The following is a 21,421-nucleotide window of genomic DNA, read 5'->3' as shown; positions in this document are numbered from 1 at the left end:
GGCAGCACTATATGGCCTGTAGAGGGCACTTTCATCCATAGCGTCACATTTTCAGCGCAGCCTGAGAAACCTTGGGGTCTTTAGAATTACTTATCCATTTATTTTTAGTAAATGGACGCACCCTATACGTATTGATGTTGCGCCTCAGATATGCGTAATATTTACTTTTTGGCCGACAATGTTCACAAGTATATATGAACACAGCAGTTCAAGGCAGCTGCACTCGCTCGATTCCATGTCTGCTGGATTCCGTGCACTGGATTCCGTGCGCTGGATTCCGTGTCTGCACTCTGATGTGCTGTTGTTACGGGCCACACTTTTATCTTTTCTCTCGTTTAAGAATCACCCCCCCCCTAGGCCGTGAGGCTGAATCGTGTGACAGACAGACAGACAGACAGACAGACAGACAGACAGACGGACGGACGGACGGACGGACGGACGGACGGACGGACAGACGGACCGACAGACAGACAGACAGACAGACAGACGGCCGGCCGGACGGACAGACAGACAGATGAGTGGATGGACAGACAGACAGACAGACAGACAGACGGACAGACGGACGGACGGTCGGACGGACGGACAGACAGATGAGCGGATGGACAGACAGACCGACAGATAGATAGATAGATAGATAGATAGATAGATAGATAGATAGATAGATAGATAGATAGATAGATAGATAGATAGATAGATAGATAGATAGATAGATAGACCAAAGTTTCGGCCCAAAGTAAGCTCCGCTAACGGAACTGTGAAAGACAGTCGTGCTAACTGGTTGCCGCTCAAACCGGAAGTACTTTTTGCAGGCTCGTACATAAGTACAAAGATTAAAAGCTAAAAGTTCGCTGTAACTGCCAAACAAATCAAGTTTGACCGAGCAGTCATGTCAGAATACCAGATGAAATTTGCGAGGACGTTCACGTTTTCTACCAAAAGCCAGCGGCGCGAGTGTGGTTCTGCGTACAAAAGCTCTAGCTGTGTAATGCGCGCTTCGTGAGCATGTTAAGACCAATTGGGTGAAATGTTGTGTTCTGTTGGATTGTTATTGATGTTCGCTGTCTGTGAGAATAAATTTCTTTAAACGCCCGTAATGAATTTCTTTTAGAGGAACGGCTCGGTGCTTTCCCATAGTTGAGTATGAAGTGCTCTAAATCGTTAACCACTTCATTTTAAACACACGATTCAGGAGGGACACGGCTGTAAGCTCTCTCATAGTAGAGTACCGAGTACTCTAAATAGTTAACCACTTAATCTAAACACCCAGGGACGGCTTTAAGCTCTCCCATAGCAGAGTACCTAGTACTCTAAATCGTTACCCATTTTTTCTAAACACACGATTACAGTGTCCCCTGAACACTTGGGGACGGCTTTAAGCTCTCCCATAGTAGAGTACCGAGTACTCTAAATCGTTAACCACTTTTACTAAACATGAAACTTGTCTTTTGGCTGGCCTGGTATTGGTAGGCTGATGTGTCGATGCGCCGGCATAAATGGCATGCCAACATGTAAATATGCAAAATGTACATATTCATGTTTTATTCGTGTCTCTTGTTTACCTTGAAGTATTTTTTGTGGTTGTGTTTGTGTGAACCATCGAATGCACATGTTTCTTTAACGTCATCTCATATCCATGTTCATGTAAATGACGTCTGTTTTGTTATCATCGTTAGAGTATGTCTAAGAAGGAAATGTTCTGTTCAGTGTTATTGACGTTTGTGGCAATAATTTTTTTTTTCTAAACACACTAGTCATCGCCTGTTAGATCCTGTCTGTTTGGAAGCAGGCCCACGGTATGGCTTTCAGCTCTCCCATAGTAGAGTACCGAGTACTCTAAGTCGTTCACCACTTTCTCTAATCACACAATTGCGAGGCCCGCAGGATGGCTCTCCCCTAGTAGAGTTGTACATCGTACTCTCACTGGTTAACCGCTGTGTCCAAACACACGGCTTTTTGCTCTCTTATCGTAGAGTTCCAAGTACTCTGAATCATTAAACACTCTATCTTAACACACGTACCATCTTTCTTTCACTGAACGGGCACCAGCCCTGGCCGGGCCAGAGCGTAATATTTGTCGTGCGGCCTCATCAATTTTGAGGCCAAAGGGACGACCTTCAGCTCTCCCACTGAGCAAGTACTCTAAAATGGTATAACTATCATTTAAAGCGCACGAAAAACAGAATCGGCATCAAGATTTTACTAATTCTGCAGATCGGCATTGAGAGTTACTTGAATCCTCTGACGCCAAATCCCCTTCTGATTCGATTTTATGACGGAGGCCCGCTAACTTAGCTATGAGCGTGTGTGCGTTTTCATTGCGATATTCACTGTGTTTGGCATCTGTCATAGAAAGTGTTTGATAACTAGCGCATACTGGTGCCATCCAAAAAAAAAAAAAAAAATCTCCACTTACACGGTTCGACGTTCTGCTTCTTCACCGATCCAACAAAGCGGCATTAGAGCATTATACGCACTAACTAAGCGGTATCGTAAGTACTCAAGGAAGGAAGGAAGGAAGGAAGGAAGGAAGGAAGGAAGGAAGGAAGGAAGGAAGGAAGGAAGGAAGGAAGGAAGGAAGGAAGGAAGGAAGGAAGGAAGGAAGGAAGGAAGGAAAAGAGGAGAAAAAGGACGGCAGGGAGGCTTACTAGCCTATAGACAGCCGGTTTGCTACCCTGCGCATGGGAGGGGGATGGGGGAGATGAAAGATGGACAGCAGAGAAGGAAGAGATAAACACAGCACATTCGACAAAACACGCGCGCACACTCAGTCATAGTCCAGTCTTGTCTTTCGCCGTGTGTGACATTGCTGTATACAGCCGCTTGTGCGATGAGTCACGCAAACGCCGGCGACCTCGCACGACGAAGCATCACCGCTAATTCCACTCTGGCAGGGACGAGCGCGGACATCGATAGTAACGCCAGGCACGTTCTATGAGCGCTCGAGTGCAAAGCGCAATCGCCCAGGAATGCGCTGATGCGGCTTCAAGTATGTGGCTACCACTACCACCTCCCCGGAGGCGAGGAAGAAAACGCCGCGACGCGGGCACTCGTCCAACTAATCGAATACACATCCTATGTGGCGATATCGAAAAGCATGTGCGGCATCGTCTGCTCGGATTCCTATGCTGCTCAGTTGCTGCCGTCACCACGCACGGAGGTCTTTCTCATTCTCGCCGCTAGGGGGATGCGGTTACACGCAGCCACTGCGCACGAGGCATGCAAGACGGCTTTTTTATATATTTTATTTTTTTTTTTCGCGGACGCTCGATCGAGTTGGCACGGTGCCAGCCGCGAAGGCGATATACATTCACGATCGCCGGTCATAACGGGACGCGGTGTATAATTACGACTGCGTATATGTGGAAAATATTAACACGCCAGAACGCCTCGATCGCCCCAAGCGCTAAGCGATTCGCCTCATTTACGATCACTTTTTTTGTTGTTGTTTTCGTTACACGGCAACGTCAGCTTCCTGGACTTTTCCTATTCGCTTTCCGCCATGTGACAATTCCGACTAGACTGAATTAGACTACTGCGCACTGTAAAAAAGTAACAATCCCTTGACTCTGTTTTTGTAATATTTATCGGACGCAAATATAGTATAGTATAGTATAGTATAGTATAGTATAGTATAGTATATGTAGTACTGCTTGGTTTAGTAAACAGGGGAGATGGGGCGTGATTTTTAAATGAAAAGAAGGGAATAGTGAGCCCCGTAACTGTCTCTCATGGGGGAGGACACCACTACAGTAGCTCACGAGGGATGGGGATAGAGAAAGGATTAAAATGATAGGATTAAAAGGTAAGAAGATAGAGAGAGAGTAAGCAGAGAGCGAGGCGCAGGGACAGCGAACGACGGAAGTAAGGACAAGATAGGAAAGATGGACGCGGTCACAGGAGTCCTAGGACGGGGCACCACTCGGCGAGAGCTCTTGTCGGCGTCAGGAGATGGCGTGGCGCGAGCCCAGTCTGCCAGAGCTGCGCTGTCGTCGGAGATCGCGGGGGCTCAACCGGTCGGCACGAAATCCAGCGAGCGAGTTCCCGTTTACAGTGGTAACATGAAGTTCACAACAGCCCTATATTCAATACATCAAGCCCACTACATAGTCGACGCTTTCTTGACTTTCCTTCACATTAATACAACAGCTCTGAGGCCCCTATTTTATTATTATATTTAACTTTGTTGCGAAAGCTACCAAGTGATTCGACTAGTTCACTGCTGAACCAATTACTCGAATGATCCATCAATAAAACCTCGAACGTTGCGAAGCCTCAAGAGAAAGACGACACAATGTTATGTATGAGTTTCTAAAATGATCACTCTCTCGGGCACAGGTTCGGTTTCAATAAAGTTACTCCGAATAGTGTGCAAGCATATCAATTGGCTCGTTATTCCAATATATGATTGATTGATTGGTTGAATAATTGATTATTGCCCGGCCATTTCGACTGCGGTGAAGTAATGGTTTCGGCGCTCAGCTGCTGACCTGAAGGTCGCACGTTAGGTCGCGGGTTCGGTATACCGGCCAACGGCGGTCACATTTCGATGAAGGCGAAATGACAGAGGACCGTGTACTGTAAGATGTAAATGCACGTTAAAAAACACCACGTGGTCGAAAATCACCGAGTCCTCCACTATATACGGCCTCTCTCATAATCACATCGCGGCATTGGGATGTAAAACCCCAGAAATTCTTATGCCTTTCCAAGGCATCGCAGCACCTACAGTATATAGAACATTTAGTAAGAAAGGCGCAGGAAATGAGATGATATGTTTTCACGGTGTACCGTGACGCCAAACACCTCGCTACAATTTTTTTCTTACTAAGAAAAAAAAGCCCTATCCAACAATATCCTATACAATCCTAGAGTTGCCTTCTTCTGTCTTCGTTTATTTTTTTAAATGAACAATAGATATATCTCGAATTGATCGCTCACGCACCTGCACTGGGTATACGCTTCGATCACGCTTTTATTTATCTCGTTTTGCGTTCTCTGCCCCGACACGTAAACACGGTCCCGTCTTGTCCCTTTACACTGCCTCGCTCTATTGAGTTCAACCAAGCCCTATTGAGCTCAACAGATTATTTCCGATGGAAGCGGAAATGTCTTAGGCCCGTGTGCTCGGATTTGGGTGCACGTTAAAGAACCCCGGGTGGTCGATATTTCCAGAGCCCTCCTCTACGGCCTCTCTCGTAATCATATGGTGGTTTTGGGACGTTAAACCACACATATCAGTCAATCAAGAGATTTCGCTTGCCCGGCAAGGCCTATCTGTCAATTCCTCTTTTTTTTTTTTTTGCGCTCGCCTTGACCACTGCGCGAGGCCATTCAAGCTTTTCATTTCTCCAGACGTCCCACTTTTTTGTTTTTATTATATACTTTACTGACACTGCCCACCTTTCTTTTTTTCTGTGCAATAAACTCCGACTGATTTCCTGAAACTGCAATGTTCTGAACGAATGAGCCTTAATTCTTGAATGCTTATTGTTTTTTTCTCTTCCGCGAGGAACATTAACGGACAAGTGCGCAGGCTATGTTGGGCACGGACTAAGCCGTCTGTAATAACCCATTACGTATACACAAACTAGCTACGCATTACGTAAAGCGACGGGTGGTATATATATATATATATATATATATATATATATATATTGTTATGGCGTTTATTAGCCGGCACACAGCGAGTCTACACAATGGCGACAGTAACGGCCAAAACACGGGGTCTCCGCGCGAGCGGCGTTCTCTTTGGGCAGACCCACTAGAAAGCACATAAGAGTTCGACCCACTTCAGTGTTCGGCGGCTTCTGTACAATATATATATATATATATATATATATATATATATATATATATATATATATATATATATATATATATATATATATATATAAAGAGTCCGGCTTCGGTTGCCGTAGAATTAGGGAAAAATAAGTGATGAGTGTACGCCTCTAAAAACTGTTTATTGGATATTTAAGCAATTATTATTAACCAATGAACAGTTTTTTTAGAGGCGGACACTTACTTATTGTGCCTATATATATATATATATATATATATATATATATATATATATATATATATATATATATATATATATATATATATATATATATATATATATATATATATATATATATATATATATATATATATATATATATATATAGGCAAGAAAGAGACGACGAAACTTTCGTGGAAGCGTCTTTACTAAACGTTTTCAGCTGGTGGACCAGCCTTCGTCAGAGTAATGTGACAACAGTTCATACATGGCTTTAAAAGCTCCTTTCAATAACAGGTCAGCGCCATCTGCTCTGGTTAGCATTACAATGCGCATCATAAAATGTCAAGTGCTTCAGAAAAAAAGAAAGAAAGAAAAATAAAGAGGCAAAAAATACGAAAACCAGAAGGGTACATACATACTAAAGACATAGTTAAAGATTCCCTTACATTTACTGTGACATGATACCATGCTTATACGTAGTTAAGAGATGTAGATGTGTAATGACATTGCTTGGCAGCATAAGAACAATCTTAGTGATATGTGAACGTATAATAGAAGCCACTGTGAAATGATTGAAGATAAATAAAAAATAAAAATAAAAAGTGCAGACATAAAAGGCGTGATTTAGGTGGTACAATTTGAAACCAGTGCATCATCGCTCTTAATCTAGTGAAAGACAGGTCAGTTTTCCTTTGTTTTCGTTTATTCCAGCTGAAACAGTGTTAAATGTATGAATGAGATATGATTCGCGCAGTTCACGATCATGGCTGTTGCGGAATCCCGATTCTAGTATCGTGACTTTGAGGTTACTGAATGAGTGGCCGGGCATGTTCACATGCTTTGATAATGGAAGGTTTGGTTCGGTTTTAGCATGCGATCTGTGATTGTTGAAACGTATTCTGAATGGGGTTTCAGTGTGGCCTATGTATTGCATATGGCAGGTGCCACACTCAAGTAAATACAGTACATTGGATGAATCACAATTAAAGCTTCCCCTAATTGTGAAAATGAATTGGTTAGATGTGCTGGTGGCTGTTAATGACGGTTCTATATGAGGACAAACTTTACAACGGGGTTTGTTGCAGCGGCTACAACCAGTACGGTTAGTAGTAGCAATTTTAGATGACGTCTTCATGACGTTTAAAGCAATGTCATATATATATATATATATATATATATATATATATATATATATATTGACGGTTTCTTAACGCACCACACTCTGATTATGGACCCCCCCCCCCCCCCAAAAGAAAAAAAAACGCGACGGAATTAGATTCTGTGTTGCGAAAGCATTGCCAAGCAACAGTGATGGCGCAACTCTGCATAAAGTTCTCCTGCAAGCTCGTTTTATTTTGATGAATATATATATATATCCTATCGTGTTATTTAAAGCAGCGCAATCTACAGGACAAGAAGTATAGACACTTGCAACACTTACTCGCAACCGACAAGTTTAATTAGAAGAAGCATAAAAATTAAAAAAACACGAAATGTGACCAAAACGAACTGTGCAAATGCCGCGCCACGCGAGAATCTCGCCAACATGCACAAAAGCAAAGAAGAAGCGAACAAACAAACAAACAAACAAAAATAAAACGACGGTCGATAAACAGTTTTGACATCAGATGTGCAGCAATAAAGAATATGAACGCAAAAACCAAACACAAAAAAACTCAAGAGCATCTATATCTACCCAGCCTCCAAAAAACTGATTTTGGTTGAAGACAACGCCAAGATAGCTGACGCGACCGTTCTCAGCATTCTTAATGTAAAGTGCTTGATTAAATTCGCGAGCCGCGTCATCCCTGTGTTTCAATATAGCTGTAGTTGTCGTTTTTGTTTTCTTTTCTTATCGCCCTTGTGCCTGTTGGCAAGATTCTCACGCGGCGGCTATTGCACAGCTCGTTCGGGTAACTCTGTTGTATGAATTTTTTTTGACGCTTCTTTTTATGCAACTTGTCAGTGGCGAGTATATATATATATATATATATATATATATATATATATATATATATATATATATATATATATATATATATATATATATATATATATATATATATATATATATATATATATATATATATACAGTCATGTAGATCCTCCGCGAGCGGTCACAACGTGGTTTATTTCGCCGTTTCGGCCTAGAGTCTGGCCTCCATCAGGATTGAAGGTACAGTTTGTTGGTGCTCTGGTTTTATACAATCTCAAATCAGAAGGAAAGAGGAAAAAAGACTGAAAAAAGAGAAAAAAGAAACAAAAAAGGAAAAAGAAAAGAAAGAAAGAAAAAAGAAGATAACGTGGACTCCCCCCGGGCGCCCCCTTCCACTCTTCCTTCCACTTCCCCCTCCATAGCTTTCCCCTTTCTCTCTTTCAACTTTCTGATATATATTTTTTTTTCAAGGGTGAAAAAAGTGTTAAGCTCTCACTAAGTCCCACCAGGCTGGCTCGTATATATATCTGAACTTGTATAGGCGCCGATATATCGTCCTGACTCAAGTGACCAGGATTTACTCTCTAAGCTGTCTCAGTTCCATCACTTGCTATAGTATATTATACTATACCATACTATACTATATATGCACTGCTACATATGACCTTGCATTTTTTTTTAGTTCGTGTCTTTCTATCTCCTCTCTATAAGCCTGTGGGCAAACCTCGACCACATCAGTACTGCTGTAGAGTTCCTATATAATAATAATAATAATAATAATAATAATAATAATAATAATAATAATAATAATAATAATAATAATAATGTTGAGGCGTTTAATAGCCGGTCCACAGCGAGCAAGCACAATGGCGACAGTAACGGCCAAGCACGGGCTCTCAGTGCGAGCGGCGTCCTTGTTGGGTAGCCCCACTAGAAGGTACTCAAGAGTTCGACCCATTTCATAGTTCGGAGGCTTCGCTACAATTACCCCGGGGTCGAAGAGGGAGCCGCCTGGCGACCTAACAGCTTGTTATTATGAGCGGGTCATAATAAGCCTTCAGGCGCTCCACGTTGACGATGTCTCGCCCACGGCGGCGCATGTCCGAAGATTGTTCAACGGGTTCGATCAGATAGTTGACGGGTGAGGTGCACTCGATGACACGGTAGGGGCCTTCGTATTTGGGACGTAGTTTGGAAGAGAGGCCAGCGGCAGAGGTCGGGATCGAGAGCCATACAAGCGCACCAGGAAGGAACGTGGGCTCAGAAGTGGTGCTGGCATCACGGATACTCTTCTGCCGCTCTTGCTCTTGCGTCGTAAAAGTCTTGGCAAGCTCGCGACACTCTTCAGCAAGCCTGGCTGTCTCGGAAATAGGTGTACACTCAGATGGATCCGGCGTGTACGGGAGTATCGTGTCCATGGTGTGCGACGGGTGCCTTCCGTACAGCAAGTAGAAAGGTGAAAAACCAGTCGTGCTCTGAGGGGCGGTGTTGTAGGCGTAGGTGACGAAGGGCAGTATATTATCCCAATTAGTGTGGTTGGCAGCGACGTACATAGAAAGCATGTCGCCGAGAGTGCGGTTAAAGCGTTCGGTGAGGCCATTCGTCTGTGGGTGGTAAGCAGTAGTTTTGCGGTGGACAGAATGGCACTCCGTCAGAATGGCTTCGACGACTTCCGACAAGAAGACACGGCCTCGATCGCTGAGAAGCTCTTGGGGTGGTCCGTGGCGCAGTATAAATCGATGCAGCAGGAAGGACGCAACATCGCGCGCAGCAGCCGCAGGGAGAGCGGCGGTTTCGGCGTATCGCGTTAAATGGTCAACGGCAACGATGGCCCAGCGGTTACCAGCCGACGTCAGAGGAAGTGGTCCATACAAATCGATACCTACGCGCCCAAAGGGACGTTCAGGGCAAGGTAACGGTTGTAGACTGGCGTGCGACATGTGAGCTGACGGTTTACGGCGTTGGCAAGTGAGGCAAGAGCGAACGAACTGCTGCACATAGCGGTACATCCCGCGCCAGAAGTAGCGTTGTCGAATGCGATGGTAGGTTTTGAATACCCCAGAGTGCGCGCATTGCGGATCAGAATGGAAGGATTCACATATCTCTGACCGCAGACTGCGGGGTATCACGAGTAACCACTGCCGGCCGTCGGCGTCGTAATTGCGTCGGTGTAGAAGGCCGTCACGAATGGCGAAATGGCGAGCTTGACGACGCAATGCACGCGTGGATGGCGTTGCGGATGGATCAGAGAGCAAGTCGATCAGCGGGCCGATCCAATTATCCTTTCGCTGTTCGGTAGCGATTATGTCAACGTCAATGGCAGAAACAGCAGCCGAGGATACTGAGCAGAGCACATCACCTTCAGGCAGAGGGGAGCGCGAGAGGGCGTCGGCATCAGCATGCTGGCGTCCATTGCGGTACAGCACGCGGATGTCGTAGTCTTGTAAACGAAGAGCCCAACGGGCGAGACGGCCTGAGGGATCCTTCAATGATGAAAGCCAGCATAGTGCATGATGGTCGGTGACGACATCGAATGGGCGACCATACAAATACGGTCGAAACTTTGTAAGAGCCCAGACGATCGCCAGGCACTCTTTCTCCGTGACGGTGTAGTTTGTCTCAGCTCTCGTGAGCGTACGGCTTGCATATGCTACGACATATTCAGGGAATCCGGGTTTGCGCTGCGCCAGGACAGCGCCGAGGCCTACACCGCTGGCGTCTGTGTGCACCTCCGTCGGGGCCGTAGGGTCGTAGTGGCGTAGAATGGGAGGAGATGTCAACACATGGCGGAGCTTCGCGAACGCGTCGTCGCACTCAGACGACCACGAATTGAGGGACCCGTTACTTCCAAGGAGCTTCGTCAGCGGTGATATGATCGTGGCAAAGTTTCGTATGAAGCGTCGGAAGTACGAGCACAGGCCCACGAAACTACGCAGTTCTTTGACGGACGCAGGTTTGGGGAATTCGGCCACGGCCCGAAGCTTGGCTGGGTCAGGAAGAATGCCATCCTTGGACACGACGTACCCAAGGATGGTGAGTTGCCGTGCTGCAAAGCGGCACTTCTTCAGATTTAGTTGCAAGCCGGCATTGCTGACACGTGCAAAAACTTCTTTCAGGCGTTGGAGGTGCGTAGAGAAATCTGGAGCGAACACAACAACGTCATCGAGGTAACACAAGCACGTGTGCCATTTCAAGTTGCGCAGAACGGTGTCCATCATGCGCTCAAAGGTCGCAGGTGCATTACATAGACCAAACGGCATGACGTTGAATTCGTACAAGCCGTCGGGTGTGATGAACGCAGTCTTCGGTCGAGCGTCATCAGCCATGGGTACTTGCCAGTACTCCGAGCGCAGATCGAGAGAAGAAAAAAATTCGGCTCCGTGAAGGCTGTCAATTGCGTCATCGATGCGCGGCAGTGGGTAAACATCCTTGCGAGTGATCTTATTGAGCCGTCTGTAGTCTACACAGAACCGCGCAGAACCATCTTTCTTCGCAACAAGAACAACAGGAGACGCCCATGGACTGTCCGAGGGCCGAATAACGTCGCGTCTGAGCATATCATCAACCTGCTCGTTAATTTCCCGACGTTCAGCAGGCGACACGCGGTAGGGACGTTGCCGTAATGGTGGATGGGCACCAGTGTCGATACGATGCGTAACAGCGGACGCACGACCGAGAGAACTTCGCCCGACATCGAAAGAAGAACGATATTCTCGCAACAGGTTCAGAAGCTGGGAACGCTGTACCGACGTGAGGTTGTCATCAATGCAAGGGCCAAATACATCAGGAGATGACGAATCAGAAGTGGAAACAGCACTGATGGTACGCAAATTGGGACAACGCGAGTCATCAGGTACGTCCAGGACTTGTGCGTTATCCACTGGTTCCACTCTGCCGAGACATTCCCCTCGAACCAAGGTAACAGTGTACGGGGATGGGTTGGTCACGAAAATAGAGGCGTTGCCCTGGGTGATTTGCACGGTCGCGAAAGGTACTAGCAACCCTTTCCTTCGGCAAGCACGGTCGGATGGCGAAACGAGTGCAATTGTGTCGGAGAGTCCAGCGCAGTAGACAGATACACCCATCGTGGAGCTTGGAGGCACTATGGTATCGTCTTTCACGAGAATCTTGCTCACTTTCGAAGAACTGTCTTCCGGCGTCAAATGCGAGAAGGGGGAGAGTTCAATTTCGGCGGCGGCACAATGGATGACGGCGTCGTTGCGGGAGAGAAAATCCCACCCCAGGATGACGTCATGAGAGCATGCGGGAATGATGATGAATTGGGCGACATACAGAACGTCCTGAACGACAACGCGAGCTGTGCACCCTGCTGTAGGATGGATACGATGCAAACCGGCGGTACGAAGGGACAATCCAGAAATTGGCGTCGTCACTTTACGAAGCAAGCGGCAAAATTTTTCGTCCATAACGGATACTGCAGCTCCTGTGTCAATAAGAGCAGATGCGTGAACACCGTCCACAAGCACGTCAATGACATTAGATGGGCGGCTCTGAGGGCTTTCACAATGCGATAGCATCGCAGTCCTTGCCTCGGGGACTGCGACGACTAGTTTTCCCGCTCGTGAGCAGCTGAACTTGGCCGCATGGGGGACGGGGAACGACGTCGTGGAGACGGTGACCTACGAGAAGATGAAGCTAGGCGAGTTGGCGGTGGCATAGACGGCGTTTCCTCGTGATAGGTACGCCTAATCTGGCCAGCAACAGGCGACGAGATATGGGGCGTCTGTACGCGAGTGCAATAACGTGCTGCGTGGCCGGCGTAACCGCAGGCAAAGCAAATGGGCCGGTTGTCGGATGTGCGCCATCGGTTCGCCGGGGTAGGTCTTGTCCATGACGCAAGAGCCGATGGACGGAACGGTGGCTGGAAAGGCTGCAGGGGGTGCTGGAGCTGAGTCTGAGAGGTCACGTCAACATACGTAGCCGGCATACCCGCTGCAAAGGATGGAGGTCGTGCGGCAGCTTCGGCGTAAGTCAGTGGGGCGGGCGCTTGAACGACTGGAGGCGGCCTGGCGACCACTTGGGCGTAACTTGGGGGTACAGGAGCCGGAAGCTGTTGTGGGTGGTACGCAGGCATAACCTCCGCTATTTCCTGCTCAATCGCTCGGCGGATGGGGGGGAAAATGGTAGTGGCCGATTGTTGAGCAGCCGGTGGGTGGGCGAAGGGCAGGAGAGAGAACTGCCGTGCGATTTCCTCACGTATGAAGGACTTGAGGTCTGCCAGCAGTGCCACCTGGTCACAGCTCGCCTCCAAGCCTGCAAGCCCTGCATCTCGTGGTGTGGAGCGACGGGTCATCGAACGCTGCCGGCGGAGCTCCTCGTAGCTCTGGCACAGCGTGATGACCTCAGCTACTGTGCCTGGGTTTTTGGCCAGCAGCATCGTGAAGGCATCATCGGCAATGCCCTTCATGACGTTCCGGATCTTGTCTGATTCGGACATGCTGTCGTTGCATTTCTTGCATAGGTCCAAGACGTCTTCAATGTAGCTGGTGAATGATTCACCGGCCTGCTGAGCGCGTTCGCGTAAGCGCTGCTCGGCTTGCAGCTTACGAACGGCAGGGCGGCCAAAAACGTTGGTGATAGCGGTCTTAAAATCGGACCAGGTTGCGAAATCAGACGCGTGGTTGTTATACCACATGCCGGCCACACCCGCGAGGTAGAAAACCAGGTTGCCGAGTTTACCTGCCTCGTCCCAATGATTGGGGACGCTGACGCGTTCGTACATCACGAGCCAGTCCTCGACGTCGGTGCCATCCGCGCCGGTGAAGACAGGTGGGTCGCGGATGCGGGGGACACCGGAACATGGCGTCGGCGCAGGAGGAAGCGTTTGCTGAGCGGCGTCTTGTTGCATGGTTGAAGGCACGGTACGGGATCTAAGCTCCAAGGGCATCGAATGTGAACCGAAGATGTTTGAAGGGCACAGCACTCTCCACCAAAATGTTGAGGCGTTTAATAGCCGGTCCACAGCGAGCAAGCACAATGGCGACAGTAACGGCCAAGCACGGGCTCTCAGTGCGAGCGGCGTCCTTGTTGGGTAGCCCCACTAGAAGGTACTCAAGAGTTCGACCCATTTCATAGTTCGGAGGCTTCGCTACAATAATAATAATAACAATTTTACGTACCGAACGAGAGTATGATTATAACAGTCACGTAGCGGAGTGCTCGAGGGAAATTTCGACCCCATGGTGTTCTTCAGCGTGAACGTAAGTCTAAGCACGCGATGATGATCATAGTAATGATCATGAAACAAAATGATTTATTGACAAAAATGGTCACATAAGAATCGTGTGCGACTAACGAATTATAAAAAAATAGACCAAGTTCATAGCTCTAACTTAGAAATTTTAAATCCTGCAGTCTTCCGTTTTCATCGAAGTGAGAGTCAAACGTTGCACAACATTCGGAAACACTAACGTAATTAATAATGTATACTGCAGTTTAGATATGCTTAAATATATTATTTGGTACCTACATTCGAAATTTTGTAACTTGTTTGCATGGTTTCTAAAATAGTTTGTGAAGCGACAGCTGACGCGACCTTTAAGTTAGGCAGCAAAGACACGAAGAAGTGACCACACCCAAAGCCCAAATAACTGTTCAGCCGAGTTCCCACGACCGATGATGGAGAAGAAAACTGATGATGGCAAACATGTATGGAGAACGAAGATGAGTATCATGAGTGCCTAATAACTGAACCTATGATGGACGGCTTAAGAACACTTTAATACCTGATGCATAGTCTGCCACATTTTTAGGGTACTTTCTGTTCGTGTGTCATCTTGATCAGCGCTTTCTGCGTGATTTATTTGGTACAGGTATACACGTACACATAAAAATACTGTGTTTGCCTTACATCCTATCTTCCTTGCATTGTACGCTACCCAACTAAAACCCCGGTTGTGGTGGTTTCAGGACCAATGAACCCGTAAAGTAAAACGAAGTATTGTGCACGTGTCCAGATAATGTTGCTTTGGAACCCCTTGACAGCACTGGCATTCCTTGCTAGAGATTCTGGAGCAGAATGATAAAATAAGACTTCCATGTTCACTCCCTCAATTAACAGCAGTACAGCACTCGGTGCAAAATTTATCAATCTAAATTGAGTGATTGTTCGAATTTCGTGTTTCTTCCGGCAAGAAAAAAAAGTGTCATAGAGTATTCTGACTTCCTATAAATAGGTTACATTTTCACGTATTCAAAGGTACACGTCGACTTCCATGCACAACAACAAAAACAGCCTTTAAATTTTGTTTTAAGGTGGTCGATACTAAACATGGTAAACTTCGAAACACCTTTGTTAAGCCGATGAGGTGGCCAAATTCAGAACAAGCATAAGGTCAGTGACGTCACATTAACGTGTACACGCGGCAGCTACAGTGAAAAATCTAAAAAAAAAATAAAGTGCAACTTCGTCCTCTATTTTCTTGTCTCTTGTGTCACAGGCTAGTAAAATAATCACTGATAGTGTTCTCGAGGAGTAATTTATCGATTCGAACAGAGTTTTTGTTTTTGTTTCACTTTAGTGCAATTCTGTTTACAAGGCGGGTACGCTATACAGTACACGAGTAAAACAGAAGCCTGTCACTGGAGAAGAAAATAGCTAAGACCGAAGCTGTAGGATTGTGCGGGCAAATCAAGCCAAGATAACGACAAGATATTGAAGAGTTTCGCAAGCGGGCAGTGAAAGGATCGGATCGTGATGAAATAAAAAATAAATATAACGTATGTATGAAGTGCAGTCAGCTTGCTAAAGTAATGACTGTTGGTGTTCTACGGCCCAAAATCACGACACGATATGAGAGACGCCATAGGGGAAGGCTCCCGAAATGCAAAACATCAGGTGTCATTCAATTATAGTGCATCTAAATATAGGTGCGCTAGCCTCTAGCAATCCGCCTCCATGGAACTGCGGGGCCGTAATCGAACCCGCGACCTCCATGTCACTGGCCGAGCACGTAAGCACTGCACAATCCGAGCGGACCAGTTGCCTAGAAGAAATTATGCTAGCTGTAGTCTATTGTAGACATTACCAAGACAGGCCTTCAGCAAAGTCATCGATGACTATTCGAAGTGCCGATAGGCCGAAGAAATTGCGCTTTTAGATAAAAGGTTGCCTCGAATAGTAACGAAAGGCCCCGCCGTGGTGGTTTAGTGGCTAGGGTACTCGGCTGCTGACCCGCAGGTCGCGGGTTCAAATCCCGGCTGCGGCGGCTGCGTTTCCGATGGAGGCGGAAATGTTGTAGGCCCGTGTGCTCAGATTTGGGTGCACGTTAAAGAACCCCAGGTGGTCGAAATTTCCGGAGCCCTCCACTACGGCGTCTCTCATAATCATATAGTGGTTTTGGGACATTAAACCCCACATATCAATCAATCAATCAATCGAATAGTAACAAAACAAAACCTTCATTCCCCCCCCCCCTTGTTTCAAAGCAAGGAATAGACACGCAGATTGCGCAATACTGGATAACTTGGCAATCATTGGGAGAGACTTTCACTCTTCGAGGGACATATAAGTAAGCTTATTATGACTGATAAGAGAGATAAGACATGACGTAAATCTTTAGTGCATAAGTAATGCTTCAATTGCAGAAGTTTGTTCTTTTCGTCATTTTCGTGACGAGCAATACCAGGACGAAAAACGGAGACACGCGACACGTACCCTAACAGTTGTCGTCAAACTTTACCCTAAAAGCGAAAGCTGAACTCTATAGCGGCTGCTTCTTTGCCTTACGTGACCGGGTTGCAAAGCGCGAAGATAGAATGACAAAGAAGGAAAACGCGTCGACCTATAGTACAATCCGAGGCCACCGTTTACGACCGTCAAAGATGCGTCTGAACCAATTTCAACAAGGAAACCGATACTGACAATTTCCTCGTGTGGATCATAACAGATAGTCCGGCGGTGTTTCTACTGACTTTCTGTTGACGTTAACACACAGTCTATAGCGACGTACGATTGAATACGTCACCTTTTTGACGCAGGGTTGAGACATTTGCGAATGCAGTACCGCGGCGTATGAACACCAGCACAACTCGATGAAAACCCGTCTTCGATCAGGCTGCAGGCGGCAATATATCCAGAATTTTCATTTCGTAATATATACAAAAACTTCTTTTCATATTCACCGTGTTGGTATGATGCTATGGTGCTCGAATGCTCCCCCGAATGTTGCAGGATCAAATCACAACCATGGCGCCTACACTTCGATAAAGACCGGAATGCTCGAAGCCCACGTGCTTAGATTTAGGTACACTTTGAAGCACACAAGGTGGTCCAAAAATTTGCGCAACCTTTGACATACCGCGTCTCTCACAATTGTACCGTGGTTTCGGGACGTGAAAACGCCAACAATTATTATTTTATTACCATTTTTTGACGGAGCAACGAAATGTGGCCGTCTATGTGTACATGGTCGGCCATATCTAAAGTAAGCAGGTGATTTGTATTGAAGCCTTTGAAACGGTTATTCCACTCCACGGGGAAAAAAAAAAAAAATCTGTCACACTACGTGTACTCATAGTTTCGGTTATGAGGTCTTGAACGCTATTGAACACTAAGGAAAGAGACGTTTGGCTGAGAAGTGGACGACCCTGTTTGAACTAACACATGATGTAAATTCGAGAGTGTGACAGATTGATTGATTGATATGTGGGGTTTAACGTCCCAAAACCACCATATGATTATGAGAGGCGCCGTAGTGGAGGGCTCCGGAAATACCTGGGGTTCTTTAACGTGCACCCAAATCTGAGTACACGGGCCTACAACATTTCCGCCTCCATCGGAAATGCAGCCGCCGCTGCCGGGATTTGAACCCGCGACCTGCGGGTCAGCAGCCGAGTACCTTAGCCACTAGACCACCACGGCGGGGCTCGAGAGTGTGATCGGTCTGTGAAACTACATTATGTATTTTTGTTTGCTAACCATATTTCATTGCGTCAGTTGAGGTCATTCAGAGAAACCGATTTGAATACGCCAGCAATAACACACGCACACAAAAAAATAAGTGTCTGAACTAAACCGCAAATCAACACTGCGGCGAGCCAGATTCAGGTCGTACGTTTCATAGCGAGGGTCACGTTGTACGCTCCACATACAGAGCGACGTGCAATACGCACTTAGTGCTGTAAGTACACCTGCGACGTTTTAAACAGGTGGGCGTCCGGACGGCACTGCGTTCAACGCCACGCCGACGAGAAGGCGTCAACAACCTCTGAACCCTTCGTAAAGGTTGATCGCGCCACTTGAAAAGAGAGACAACCCTCGCCCGATTGCGGGGCAATCGAACGAAACCACCGCCGCCGCGCCCTCAACAAACAAACAAAGTAGCGAGGGCGACCGAGCTAGCGGAAGGAGCGGGAGGAATCACTTCCCGTTTGGCATAAATTGGACCGTCAAAACAAACCAGCCCGCTACGTCATTCCCCGCGCCTACGCGCATCCCCGCCCACGGCGCAAACCCAGAAAAATTGGCAGGTGACGTCAACCCCTCCACGAGAGCAGGCAACCCCCCCCCCCCCCCCCACCCCTACACACACGTATGCCAGCCGCCATCTTCTCAAGATATATCAACAGGTCGTCCCAAAGCGACCACCGCCGGAGCAACAGGTTGCAGGATGCGAAGAAAAAAAATCTAATCGATCGCACGCACGCCCAAGGCCTCGCTTATTGTCAAACCGCACTGTCTGTTTCAATCTAAAGTGAGAGATGTCTCGAAACTAAACCATAACCTGGACCGGAGAGCGGTTTCGGAAGAAGCCGAAACGTCACAACTACGGTGGGGGGAACAAGGCAGGTTGCGCCGCGTGTAGCAGACGATATCCGGACATTCCTCCGCATGCCAGAGAATGCGGCGAAGCCGCGTCGTTCTCGAGACAAGGCTTAGCGAAAAGGAGGGGGGGGGGGGAGAAGAAAAAAAAAAAATCCAGGCCTCGGACTGCCTGCGAGCCGTTCGTTGCGTGGTGAAACGAGCCGCCAGGTCTCTCTTACGACTGACGTTTCGGCGAGGGAGAACGACGAAGAACGCGGCATTCATTTTTTTTTTTTTCTGGCCACGTACGATCACGGTCGTAGGGTAAGACGGAAACGGAGATATCGAAAGCGCAAGCATTATAAGTAGTATTCCGTAGCGGCGACCGCCTACGAAACCCTGGGCCGAACGAAACTGGTCCTTCTCACACACGCTACAGAACGCACCTCCGAGATATGCCTGAATGGAAGACTCGATGTCGAGTTCGTGTATATTTTATCCCCGCACAGTCACACACACACGCACGCACAAACTTCGATACCTGAATCGCTCGCCGGCTTGCAGGATGACCAGGTGCGGCGGTGTACGCTGCTTTCCAGCTGGCGGGAGGAATAGCACAATTGCCTCGCTTCGTTGGCTGATGTCGAGCGGGCGCCGTCGTAGCAAACACTTCTTTTTCGGAGCGACTACGATGCCGCAAACCGGAGCACACCGTGTCGGACGGAGAGCGCGCACACGGATTCCAGCAGACGGCGCAACCGCCGCTGCAGACGTACACAACTCCGCACTGCACAGCGGTGGGCGTGCCACGAGTCCGGGACAACTGGCGACGACGAACCCTGGTAGAGTGAACCGCGGTTCGGACGTCCAAGAGTCGTCGGCCCACCTCGAGATGCGAACGGCTGCCCCACGGGCGGAACCTCGGGGACTCCGCTGCCGCCGGGACGTGGCCCGCTCATTGGCCGACAAACCAGTTCCTACGGGTGTATTTTTTCCCCGTCCCACCGCCGCGCTCATTGGCCCGTTACGCGAGCAGCGCCCGGCATTTTTGATGCTCTTCTTGTTGCTCTCGCTTTACCTGCGGCGGCGCCGTGACATGAATCGGACGCCGCGCTGCCGTAGCCTCAGAGATTGCTAATGTCCCACGGGATGTCTCTGAGGTGGGGTGCGACGTAAGAGCGTGTGCGCCCGACGGTACTCAGATGGCGCCACTTGCAAGTTCTCGCGTCGCTTGCGTTTGTGAAAGTACTCACGAATACCGTTAGACTTGACAACAAAAGAAATACAGACGTAATTGATTGAGGAAACTCTTCACGTGCGTAAGAACACAGTTTTCACAGTTCCCGTAAGTTCAAGTAACTCTAACAAATTTACGCACACCTCCCCATTGCCCCCCCCCCTCTTCACTACCACCACCACGACCAATATTCGAAGGAGTATCACGATGTGCCCCTAATATTACTCCAGAACACTGACGCAGACAGAGGAAAGGGGGTGGGTAAGCAGCTAATTCTCTTATCGAGAACTATCAATTTCGCACGTTGCACGCGTTAAAAACACCGCACGAACGTATATTGTTTGTAACCACATCAAAAAAAAAGAGAGAGAGAGAAAGAGAGAGAGAGAACTTCTAGGCTCCCGTTATCCTCCACCTTGCAAACTGGCACCCGTCTAAAACTTTCAGCGTTCTGGCACAAAAAAAAAAAAAAGTTATCGAAGTTCTCTGGTAACAACACGAAAAATTGAAATTCTGCATTAACCTTTCCCGTAACGTATTTTAGCTTAATATGTTCATTTTTCTCCATTTAAATGATCGCTTACAACAGTGGGTCTGCGTTACAGTGTATATTGTCTTCAACGGAGCCAAGTGCTGAAATCGCACCGAGGCCGACATCTCTACACTAAGTTTTCGCCGTAGGAAGTGCTTGCCACTGATTGGCCGGTAGATCGACTCGACCGCTATTTCGCTGCTGAAACTACTATTGGCTAATCAGTTTTCAAACGTCTCCTAAGTTCGTATACAGATGCAAGGACCCACGTACGTGGCTGATAACTATGAACTTTATTATTACCCAAGTTTATTTCTGCTAATAAAATATGGGCACTTTGCTATAATTAGCTGACAGCATTACGATACGCTGCTAGATGTGGAGTTACTGCTTATATCTTTCACATAGGGAATAATATTTGTGGTTTCCTAAATGCATTGTAATAATTCTCACTCAATTTGACAAAAATTAAAAGGCGGAAAAATCCCACTCTGAAATCACTACCATGGGAGGTTCGAAGGTGGTGGGTTCGGGTTACACGAACGTAAAAAGTGATTTTCCTCCACTTTAATTATAAGTAATTTAAGCTATAATAATTAAACTGAAGTTTTAAAACGTACAAATAATATTACCCACGTGTGCTTCACTTCGCTCAATTGTCTGTCGCACTCATTGGTCGTGTAAAATACAAAAAAAAAGAGCATATAGTCCCTTGTGCTATTCTCTCGTGCCCATATGGGAGTCGCACACAGTTACCCAAATAATAGAAAAACTCTAGAGCAATTTGCATTTGAGGCAAAAAAAAAAGTAGTATACGCATATTTTTTTTATCTGTGCTGATTGATATGTCCCAAAGAAACATACAGATTATGCATGGACAGCTGTAAATGAGATATGTCGCGCAGTTTGAATCCAATAAACATTCGGGAGAGGTATTCAGATGCGAC

General features: G+C 47.1%; 1 protein-coding gene across 2 annotated transcripts in view; it reads right to left on the bottom strand.

The window, feature by feature from the left end:
- The window catches only part of Myo10A (unconventional myosin 10A), a 180,265-nt gene extending 160,602 nt beyond the window's left edge, over window positions 1–19,663 (bottom strand). For both annotated transcript variants that reach the window (XM_075868746.1, XM_075868747.1), the window contains exon 1: window positions 19,247–19,663. The gene's annotated coding sequence lies outside the window, so the exon portion shown is untranslated. The remainder of the gene's footprint in view (window positions 1–19,246) is intronic.
- Between the last annotated feature and the right edge of the window lie 1,758 nt (window positions 19,664–21,421).

This window comes from Rhipicephalus microplus, chromosome 7 (assembly GCF_043290135.1).
Source record: "Rhipicephalus microplus isolate Deutch F79 chromosome 7, USDA_Rmic, whole genome shotgun sequence".
Lineage (NCBI taxonomy): Eukaryota > Metazoa > Arthropoda > Arachnida > Ixodida > Ixodidae > Rhipicephalus > Rhipicephalus microplus.
This window is presented reverse-complemented; position numbering and strand designations above follow the sequence as displayed.